The sequence below is a fragment of the Rutidosis leptorrhynchoides genome, chromosome 5 (genome assembly GCF_046630445.1).
Source record: "Rutidosis leptorrhynchoides isolate AG116_Rl617_1_P2 chromosome 5, CSIRO_AGI_Rlap_v1, whole genome shotgun sequence".
Classification (NCBI taxonomy): domain Eukaryota; kingdom Viridiplantae; phylum Streptophyta; class Magnoliopsida; order Asterales; family Asteraceae; genus Rutidosis; species Rutidosis leptorrhynchoides.
In genome coordinates, this window is record NC_092337.1 from 333193099 (window position 1) to 333205021 (window position 11923).

The window sequence follows — 11923 nt, forward strand, 5'->3', positions numbered from 1 at the left end:
GTGACAAATCAGTTAGGTTCACAGCCCAGTTGATTGAGGTTTAGTGTTTATCCTAGGAAGTTGAACTCTTGCGATAATTCCCCTTCAGAATTCTATTCATCATACATATCTTTACTTTCATTGTCTAATTACTATTTTATCTAGTTAATCTTAATGTATCACCTCTTGTCACTAGGGTTAACTATATATGCACTTTTGTCCCACGTTACTAAACAAACATACAAAAATACGTACCTGAGTTATATTTACCACTTACTCGTTTAAAAGGAAGACAAGTAGGTGAACTATAGCTTGGAACCCCAGCTAAATATAAATAAAAAACAACCACTACTCGCCCTCGTGGTAGCTGACTCTGACGTGCCGCGGCCTAACGACACCGTGAAAATAAAACCGTCCGTTTCGGCCATATCACGGGGGAGGTAAGTTTTTGGCGCCGCTGCCGGGGACTTATTTTCTGTCTGTTAAGGTAATCGTTGATTCTATCGAGGTACCTTAGATTCTTGGGTGGTGTCTAAGAAAGACAATTATACACGGACTTGGTTATTGGATTTTCCGAACAGTCTCCAATTATATTGGAACCAAAAGGATCGTGCCTCTCCGGTTGTCTGACTGGCCACTTGTTTCAAAGATAAATTGACAAGAATCACACATGCTTAACAAGCAGAGAGTTTGTCGGTATAGGATTTAAAGTCGCCATTATAGTAAACCCTTTTCAATTATAAAAAAACAAAAATATTAATTATGGTTTTAATTTCTGTAGTTTCCAGTTCAAACTTAACCGACTACGAAGAAAGTGCGAATGGCAGTTGCTCTCCCACGACTTCGGAAACCGGCTAAGTTTTTCTTTTTAAACCTAAAACAAATCTAAACCCTGATGAGTCTCATCAAGACTTGGTTCTTGATTCTTGTAGTCCAAGAAGTCGGATAATTTCATCTGACTTGGAGATTTCATTGCTTTTGGATAAGTTTTACTCAAATTCACCAGGATTCGACCCTCTTCACGATCCAAAAGGGAGGCTCAGTCTTAACGAACTCCTGATAATGGAAGATGAGATTAGGGAAGAATATCCAACTATTTTCAACTATCCAGACTTGTTCGAATTTAATCCTAAAGAGATACGAAACCCTGATAAAACAAAAGCTCCATTTATTGGAAATCTGTTAAATCCTAGTAGAAGGTTAGACATCTATAGAGAATCGTTAGGCACCTCTATTCCTCAGACTTCCCATTTTCAACATTTCAACTCAATCTGTTAAAAGAGTTGCGTTCTCAGACTCGTTCTCTTCACAAACTGTTAAAAGAATGTGGGGATTACCTTTTCGTCAAGTTCTCAGACTCCCTCACTTCACCAATAAGGAAGTTTCTCCAATTCACATAAACCGTTATGTCTCGGCAATGATCTCTGAATCAGAATTTTGGATTGAAAGCAAGACACCTAACCCTATTTCAACCTACGGAAACCGAGATTTCTTTTACTTTGATCCAGCCTCATTTCTCATCAAAAGATAAATTGAAGCTTTTCCAGATTCTACCGAGGAAAGAATACATCAGAATTTCTTCGCGAAAAGAAAGGAAGTATATTCGGAACTCGTGAAAATCCTCACTATGTCAAAATTTCCATTTACAAACCCGCAAAGGAAGATCATTCGAGAAATATCTTCAAACTTTAAATTTACTATCGGTGATCCTGACTGCGCGGAAGATCTTTTATTCCAAGACACAGTGGCAAAACTTCTTTTTGAATTAAATTATAGAGATACTGGGCCAAGGGACGAAATTTCGAATAGTAAAAAACTAAAAAGGGCTTTGGTTAAACTTATGGACGATATCGGAGATTTACAGAAACGCGAGCGTAAAATGTTAAGTGATTTCGAGATATTTTCAATACACTCTGCGGATCTGCTCTGGATGGTCATAGAAGCTTTAAACTTGTCTTTCTTTCCGCGTCATTTCTGGAATTTAGTTGTGGAACCTGTGTAATTTGTATTTTTAATGAGAATAAAATATTTTAATTTTTAGTTGTCTTCTTTTATTTTTATTAGTAACTTGTCTTAGAAAATATAAAAATACAAAATAATAATATAAAAATAACCGGATTAAAATCCGCGGTTTTATTTCATTTATCTTTTCTTAAAACCCTTTAAATTTTAAAATGATAAAAATTTAAAAATTGTGCAAAGTCGGGTCAGGGAAATAAGCCCGCGAGCCTCTTTTTCTTTCTCTTTTCCTTCTCCTTTCCTCTTTCTTTTCCCTTTTCTTTTGTGTGTTCTCCTCTTCTCCCTGCTCTCTCGTCCGACGCACCACAACACCACCTCAAAACCCTCAAAAATCAACCATTTTCGACGAATCAAAGCGTGAAACCTATTCTCTCGAGCCTCCTAAACACGATTCTACTATCAATTTCGAACAATAGGTACTCTTTCTTGATGAAAATTCGAATTTTCTTCTAGGAGTCAAATTTTTGACTTTTTAGAAAAACTTGATTTTTGACTCAATTTTGGATTCCTTTATGCTTAGATAGATAATGTGATTGCTTTGTGTTAGTTTTTAGGCTTGATTGAGGTAATTTGGATAGTTTTTGGCTCTCGACTAGTCACTTGAAGTTTTAGGGTAAAAATTTGGTGAAATTCTTGGAAATTTGATGTTTTGCTAGCTTTGTTAGGCTTAGTGATTCATTAGGAATGCTTAGAAACTGAATTTGGAACAAAGTAGGCTTGTTTGCTTGATTTTGGTATTTTGGTCAAACTACACGTAATTAGGACTTCGGTTTTTCCTTTAATTAAAACGTTTTTAAAACTTAGGATTGCCTTAGAACTAGTTCAAATGATGGAATCATTGATTTGCTCGTGAAAATGTAGCCTAATCCTTGATTTTCCTTATTTTGTACGTTTTGAACAAAATGAATATTTTTCGGTCAAACGGCTCTAATCTTTGACTTTAACATGTTATAGCTCAAGTTTGATGTTTAAAAATATTTAAGGTAATTAAAAATGGTCTTCAGGATCATTGTATGCTTAAAAATCATCATCTTTGGTTGAAAAATTACTTATTACGACTAAATGACTATAATTATTATTTATTGCATTATTTATCGTAATCACGGGTACACTTTGAATTTTGCTCAAAAGTAAGATTATAGTTCATTTGAATGTTGTTTGTGGTAATTATGACCATATTTGACTATAACAGGATTTTGGAAAACTCCATTTTTAAAGCCCTCATTTCGAATTTTTTTCGAAAAATATAGGCATTTTTGGAATCTAAATCTTAATTTTTGGAAAATAACCTATTTTACTTGATTGTTGCAGATGGCCAATCGTCGAAACCATGTCGAGTTACCCCATTGCCTTCGTGGATAGGAAAACCCGGAGGAACACGAGCCTTTCATGCGAGTTTGGGTTAACCGAGAGAAATCGGGTAATAAGTACATTAATTGGACGATACTTGAACAATGTGGTTGGGATCAAGATCTTAAAAGGATGTTTAGTTTCCAAGCCGAAGGAAGAACGCACAGGGCCTGGAAAGTGTTGTTCGAATTAAACGAAACAACGTATAATGAGCCCACCGCGGAGTTTATGGCTACATGGAGTTTTGATTCAACAGTTGATTCAGCCGATTACAATAATCATGAATGTATCCACTTTCGGCATCGAAACCAGATGTATCATTTAACTCCCGCACAGTTTGCGAGACACCTTGAGTTGTACAAACAAAATCAACTCAACCGGCGGATATTCAGGGATGGTTTGACCACCCCGAATCACATGGATCATCAGACCTTTTGGCAAGATCACACCACAGACCACGAGGCTTGGCATTCAAGTAAAAAGGCATCGAAATTCACCAATCCCGAACTCCGAATACTCCACCACCTAATCACCAGAACCCTTCATCCAAAAGCCAGATTTGGCGGTGCTGTCACCATCAGAGACATGCGCCTAATGCACGCCATCATGAACAACCAGAATATACAGGTGGCGCATCTCCTCGCTCAGGCCATCACCACCGAGAAGAGTTCAGCAAGCATGGTTATACCGGTTTTAGGAGGTGTTGTGACTAAGTTGCTCAGAAGAATGGGTGTTTTAGGGGATGTTGAACGGCTTAATTATACGGCTGGGGCCGTATTCGAGGAGATTAGGTATAAGTTGTTAAGTTATTGGAGGTATATTGGCGTGGAGGGTGAACAGTTGATCATCCAAGCGAACCCGGAGATACCCGATTCCGAGGAACGGACGGTGCCAGGGGTGAGAGTTCGAGGATTTAGGCATGACAATCGGACACGGGACGGAAGTAGGAGGCGAGGTTCTCAGGAACCTATGGATGAGGATGATCCGACGGCCCATGGGCGGCCCACCGACACCCGCCGGCATTCATCAGTCGGAGAGGGTGATCGTCCACGATCACGATACCCACCGTACGGCTATCAGTACCACATGGGGGATGTACCGGGACAAGAAAGTTGGTTCTCCCATCATGCGATCCTTGAAAATTTGGATCATTTTGCGCATTACGCAGGGAGACAGTTTGACATCCCACCATTTTCACATGAGTATCCGGTGATGCAAGCCTACCGTGATCCTATGGGTGCTGGCCCGAGCCATCAGTTTTCAGGACCTCCACAGCCACCGACTCACCATTATTCGCAGCGTACAGTGATCACGCCTACACCTCCACCACCACCTCCAGAGACTACAGGGGCCGAGAACTTCATTAATCAGATATTCAGCACCGACCCCATTCTCACATCTACTGTTGGTCAGGACCCGGTGTGGGATCAGGCATTGGAGCAGCGTACGACTGCAGGGGTTACGCAGGGTATAGAGGGTATAAATGTGAACCAACAGTGGGGACAAAATAGAGGTTCACAGGATAGTATGAGTTGGAACTTAGGGCCGATGGTATTTACGAGCACGTCATCGTTGACCGGGTTGATAGCTAGATCAGATGAGATTGAGTTTAGGATATCCTCGGGTGTTAACACAGTAGAGTTGGCAGATCAGTTTGCCACGGATGAGGAGCTGACCAGTGAGGGTCAATCTAGACTGTGGAACCCGACCAGAGCCCGTACCAGCGTTATCTACTCTCCACCATACTCAGCCCCCCAACTGTGATCTTGAGTATCTATTGGAACATTCTACTTTCATTATTGCTACATTACATTTTATTACATTACATTATGTTTCTGTACGCCCGGTTTGGGCATAATTACTTTTATTTTTAGCATGTATGGTTGTCTTTAGAATAAATGTTGCATGAATAAACGTCACAAAGCAAACGACGATCGAGACCATACGAGGCGGACATTGGAGCAAAGACGACTTGAACAGGATGACGCCAGCACCAGAATTGAAGAATCCATATACAGCGCACCATCCAATTGCACGTCTTGAAACCCTAGGGGAGTACTACGTCTTCAACACCTTTTCAATTAGAATATACGCAATTACTATACCACTATAAAAACTAAGTGTGGGATTGGCAACCCCACCAACATAAACTTTTAATAACACAAATACCTCTTTTAAAAACTAAAGTGTGGGATACTCCGTATCCTTAACATTGAGGACAATGTTATTTTAAAGTGTGGGATAGCAAATGTTGCACATAACGATTCTTGTAAAATCCTCAAGTTTTTCACAAAATTTAAAACTTTTCGAATTATAAAACGCTAAGGATGATTAAATTCTATAAAAGATCAAAAAGTTTTTACTACAAAATAGACAAAAAGGGTAAAACAAGGTTGAAAACTTTTTGCGAAAAATCAAAATCAATTTTCCCAATAGAGCATTGCATAACAAAAGGCGCAATTCGACCTGATATAATTGTTGTGAGGCACCCCCAAATAAGGCCTTATAAGCACTCATTTTTAGTGCTTCACTATATTTCCGTTGAGCGCGTCGATGTTAACATCTCGGAATCAGAACTTGCTCTTGATCTACATTTCGGAATCACACATTTTGACGAGAATGACTAAGTTAAAACCTCAGCTATTCATGAAGACAAAAACAACCTTCGCTACACACTTCCGTTTCCACTTTCGCTCCACAAAATCCATTTCACTTTTTCTTATCCGCTTCATAAATAAATAAATCCCGACTAAATCTTTCTTTTTCGGGGAAAACCTCCAAAATCGCAATAGAAAAATGCGAGCATCCAAGTCAAGTATCAAAGAAGATCGCCCAAAAGGAGACCTCGAAGAGAAAAGCAAAAGATGCTTTAAAAAAAAAAGAAAGAAACTAGAGCAAAGTCTCTATGAATAAAGGCTCTGAGAAAGGGAGCAGAACCAGCAAAGATTCGAGAAAAGAACTCCTGGCAGTCAAAGAGAAGGATGCTCGTCAAAGAAATTCCTGACAAAAAGCTGAAAGGATCAATGAAATCAGTCTTTTAAAAAGAAAACTCCTATCTATCAAAACCCTTCGTACTCTAGAAACTTCCAAACCCCCATTTCTTCATAATTCAAGCTGAGACGATAACCAAAAAATTCTCGCAAATAAGTGATGGAGATTTGAGTCTTGATCAAGCCTATGACGAAGAATGTAAACATGACTAGCTAAGAGTGACTTCATTTCTTAGAACTTTAGGATACCCTAAGAGATAGCCTCAGTTATGTAACCTCCTCTCATGCTTGCGGGAAAAGATTTGAGACTAGCAAAAAGAATAAAGACCGAGTTTCCGCTCTTCCGTCTTGCGGAACGAAACAGCTTGATCTCTACAAATTAAAGTCCTCACTGGTTTTAAGTTCAGAAGTTTGCTTGAGGACAAGCAAAGTCTAAGTGTGGGATATTTGATATCGGCTAAAAAGTCACGTTTTTACCCCCGATATTGAGTCCCAAAAGCATAAAGTTCAACACTTTGTCGGCAAAGTAATCGCTTTTCGGTTAAACTTGTAGGCAAAGTAATTACGAAGACGATGCAAAAAGAATCAAGAGAAACGGAGCTAAAACGAAGATTCTAGAGCGAAAACGGTGAAAGACAAGAAATCAAGTTATGATCCAGGAAATTCAAGTTGACCAGGAGCCAAAAACGGCCTGCCATACGGCCTGCCGTATGGAAACGGCCTGCCATATACGTGCCACCACACGTGTTGCCAAACGGCCTACCACAAAAACGGCCTGCCAAATACGGCCTGCCAAACGGCCAGCCAGCCGTATTTGGCTATTTTCCAAGTCTATTTAAAGGGTCTTTGTCATTCATTCCAACACACACCTCTCTTCACTCTCTCACTACAATACACTTTCTCCCACTAGAGCTTTCAAGGCCTTCTCACCTCCGAGCGGGAAATTAAGTACCCGGAGGCGAACGCCGAAGATTGTAATAGGAGCGGGCTAGAGGTTGTCAGCACTTGTAATGGTTCAGATCTCGTCTGTAAACGGTGAACGCTTTCCTTAATTTAATAAAGCTATTATCTTGAGTTGCTTTCATCTTGCATGATTATCTATCTGTTACAATTGTTTATCATATGTTGAATATTTTATCTGAAACTTGTTATGTTGTTATGCTGAAACCTTGACGGTTTAGAAGTTTAATTTACGGAGCACCCTTTCCGCTTATTCACGTGGCTATAACCTAGTATTAGGACATGATCAACCCTAGGATACTTGGTATGTAGTTATGTGTGCTTAACCTCACAATAGGGATATAGTACCTACGTACGAATAAGTATTTTTTCGTCATAGAAGAGCTGCCCATTTAGGTTGTGATTAGAGTTAGCAATAGAGAGTTCAGTGATCACTAGCTTACTCAGAAGCATGATTCGCGTCAGAAGCAATGTTCTTGAGATGTTGTAAGATGATCCGGGGTTGAATAAGTGATCGCAAAGGAGAGACTTCTATCCCAATTAGCAGTACCTTAGGATATCTAAGATTGCACATCTGTTAATGTTGAGGCATAGCATGTTTAGTGGTAGGATATTGCTTTAGTTAGACCAACTAGGATTAAGAAAAGCCGAGACGTTCCTTTATTGGGTAAACCACTTTGTTCATGTACCTAGGATCCTATCCATAAGGTCGTTTAAACCTTTCAGGTTAGCATTGGGAGTAGAGATTACCTGTCTTAGCCAGAATCTTCAAAGTCTAAACTCTTAGTGACAAATCAGTTAGGTTCACAGCCCAGTTGATTGAGGTTTAATGTTTATCCTAGGAAGTTGAACTCTTGCGATAATTCGCCTTTAGAATTCTATTCATCATACCTATCTTTACTTTCATTGTCTAATTACTATTTTATCTAGTTAATCTTAATCTATCACCTCTTGTCACTAGGGTTAACTATATAGGCAATTTTGTCCCACGTTACTGAACAAACATACAAAAATACGTATCTGAGTTATATTTACCACTTACTCGTTTAAAAGGAAGACAAGTAGGTGAACTATAGCTTGGAACCCCAGCTAAATATAAATAAAAAACAACCACTACTCGCCCTCGTGGTAGCTGGCTCGGACGTGCCGCGACCTAACGACACCGCGAAAAATAAAACCGTCCGTTTCGGCCATATCAACTGGTTACTGGAATCGATGGTCGGATTGGGTGCGTAAGATTCCAACTTCATCTACAAAGACAATAATCAAAACAACAAATTAGTGAAAAATAAATTTGTAACTAGGGTTACATTATGTAAATGCAAAGCATAAGAGTATGAGATATACCTTTTTCAAGTTTTTGGCAGCGAAGATGAAAAGGGAAGACCGGTTTTAAAAGGAAAAAGATTGTGAGATACGAAAAAGCCAAAAGGCTATTTATAGAGAAAATATGGGAGTCAAAAGGTAACGCGGGTATAATGATGACAGTACACGTGTATCAAACTCAAGCTAAATACCTTGTTAAGAGGTCCGGTGCACGTTAGCATCAACAGGCAGTTGCATAATTACAATCATTACCTTTTCGGTAAACAGTGACAGTTGTCACCTCGGGTGCAGGAAATGCAGCCGAAAAGACAGTTTGATGACTGCACACATACATTGCATTTAATGCTAATACAGTATCCGGTTACGCATATATATTTAAATAACCTCACAAACTGTCCGGTTACATTTGAAATCCAACTAGGATTTATATTGGCACTATTAAGCTTGCTAATATGGTTTAAAGGTGTTGTTAAGGTTCATTTTGTATACATGTTTCTTACTAGTTCGACGTCATACACTATATTTCATTGTATATAACATCGAACTAGGGGGACTTAATGATACGCATATCCGCAAGGTTGTGCGGATGTGCATCCAAAGCCCTAAACCGCACACAAACTACCATATAAGGCCTATGGAATGGGTATAGACGCACCTTATGCGCCTATACCATCTGATGCAAGTTTCTTATACTTGCATAAGGATCCGGTACATTCTAGAAGAATGTACGGTATAATCAATTCAGATTCTTTTTCTTAAATAACGAAAGTTAGTTGGGATAAGATCACATTTAATTAGGGAAGAGATTCTACCGAAACCCTAATTCTTGAGCCTATAAATACATAGCTCATAAACCCTAAAAGAGATACACATATACATTCGTTTACTTATACGTAAACCACAACATACAAATCTCCATCGTACGAACAAAGCTTCTTACGATCTTAAAGACTTTCAGGTATGTCTCGAACTATAAAACCTTCATGTCTTTGGGCCACTCAACCTCGTATGCTAGGTTGTTGGTGGACTCTTAAATCGGTCACCCTGTCGGAATCGAAACGATATCGATGTGGGTTATCCACGACTAAGCGTCGGAGGTCCGAATGTTGTTAGTCCCTAAACCCCGTTATGCACTCAAGCGTAGGTTCACCTTGACCCCGTGAAAATATGCTTGATCAGCGAGATCGACTTTAATACCTTGACCACTAACAACATGGCCTAGGAATTGGACTTCGTTTAACCAAAATTCACACTTGGAGAATTTGGCATAGAGTTGCTCTTTTCTCAAGAGTTCGAGTGTAAGACGAGGATGTTGTTCGTTTTCTTCTTCGCTTTTTGAATAGATGAAGACATCATCTACGAATACGATAACGGATTTGTCTAGATAAGCTTGCATACGCGATTCATAAGATCCATGAATACGGCCGGAGCATTAGTTGAAGTGAACAGCACTAAAAGAAATTCATAACTACCGTAGCGAGTTCGGAAAATGGTTTTTGGAGAAATCTTCTCCCTTAACCCTCAATTGATGATAAGCGGAATGGAGGTCGATTTTGGAATACCCACGAGATCCTGGTAATTGATCAAGAGGTTATCGATGCGGGGAAGAGGATATCGGTTCTCAACCAGTAATTTATTTAGTTCACGATAATTAATACAAATTTGTAGGGATCCATTTTATTCTTAACGAATAGGATTGGAGCGCCCTAGTTCTATAGGTATCAAGTCAATTTCAAACTCTTTACCCAATAAGTTTAATGTACACCCCCGATAAAATTTGTCGGCACGCAATAGTTTCCTGTTGGCCACTTAAATGGTATAAGTAGTATCTAGGGGAAGTGGTGGAGCGCAAAAAGCATGAGTCAAAGTCTTGGATACGAAACTTTTATCAGCACCTGAATCGAAAAACAAGAAACATAAGAGTTGTTGAGGAGAAACGTACCTGTGACTAGTTTATTGTCATTTCGGGCATCCTTGGCGTTAATGTTGAAAGTTCGACCTCGTGCATCGGAGTTAGCTTTATTCTTTGGGCATGTATTTTTATAATGACCCGGTTCGCCACATTTGTAACAAACAATCGTCTTTGGTGCGTTGGGCCCCTTTTGAGCGACGAGAGTGGTATTTCTACAATCGTTGGCCACATGGCCACCTCTTTGACACTTGTTGCAAAATGGCTTGCCACATTAACCATAATGATGTTTGTGGCACTTGTTGCAAACAGGTTGATTTCCGGCATAACCTTTCTTGCCGTCGGAAGTGAAAAACTTCTTGGTAAATTTGTTGTTGTTGTTGTTGTAGTTTCTTGATTGGGAGGCTTCCCACTTTCTTTTGTTGCCACCCGATTTATCCTCGGCCCTTGGTGTCGGCACTTCAATTTCATCCACTGTTTCTATAAATTGGCGGGCCATCTTTAAAGCCTCTTGTAGGTTAGCGGGTTTGGATGACATTATCCCGTGTTTAATGCTCTTAGGGAGGTCACCCATGTAAAGTTCAACCCTTAGGGACTCGGGAGTCACGAGGTTTGGACACATTAAGGCTAGTTCGGCAAATCGTTGATTATAAGCTTCGAGGTCATTCCGGACCGCTTTTAAATTTCTTAGCCCGTGTTCTAGCCTTCGAGTCTTTTCATGCGGGAAGTATTCGGTGATCTTCTTTTCTCTTAATTCGGTCCAAGAGAGTGCGTGGGCTTCATCGGTACCCACCGATTGCACATACGTGTTCTACCATGTTAGAGCGATACCGGCGAAAGTGTGGGTGGAATACTTGACCTTGTCTTGGTCCTGACAACCGCTTATGCTAAAAACGGCTTCCGTTTGCTCAAACCATCAGGTGAGAGCAACCGGTCCCCCGGTTCCATCGAAAGTGTGGGGTTTTCACCCCATGAAATTCTTGTAGGAACATCCCTCGTTTGAATTATTGGCTCCATGGTTGTTGTTGTTGTTGGAGGAGTGACCGGCCATGGCCGCATCTATGGTGGTGGCTATCATTCGTTGAAGAGCTTGTTCGAGTGTTTCGGGAGGAGTATTGCGTTGACCTCGGCGAGCCATTGTTCCTTGAAAATGCAATAATATCGTTGATTAGTATTCTCAATAATACTAATCGTGATATGGAATAAAGATAGAGAGACAATTTTCCTTTACCCGCCCTCGATTCTCTATGTTATAATGTCGGAATGTCCACATGAGTCACCGTAATATAATCCCGGGAATTATATTACCCTAATTCACATGTGCATTCAACATTACCTCATAAGGTCAAGATGGCGTGTCAATCAAATTAAACAACATGAGATTTAGATG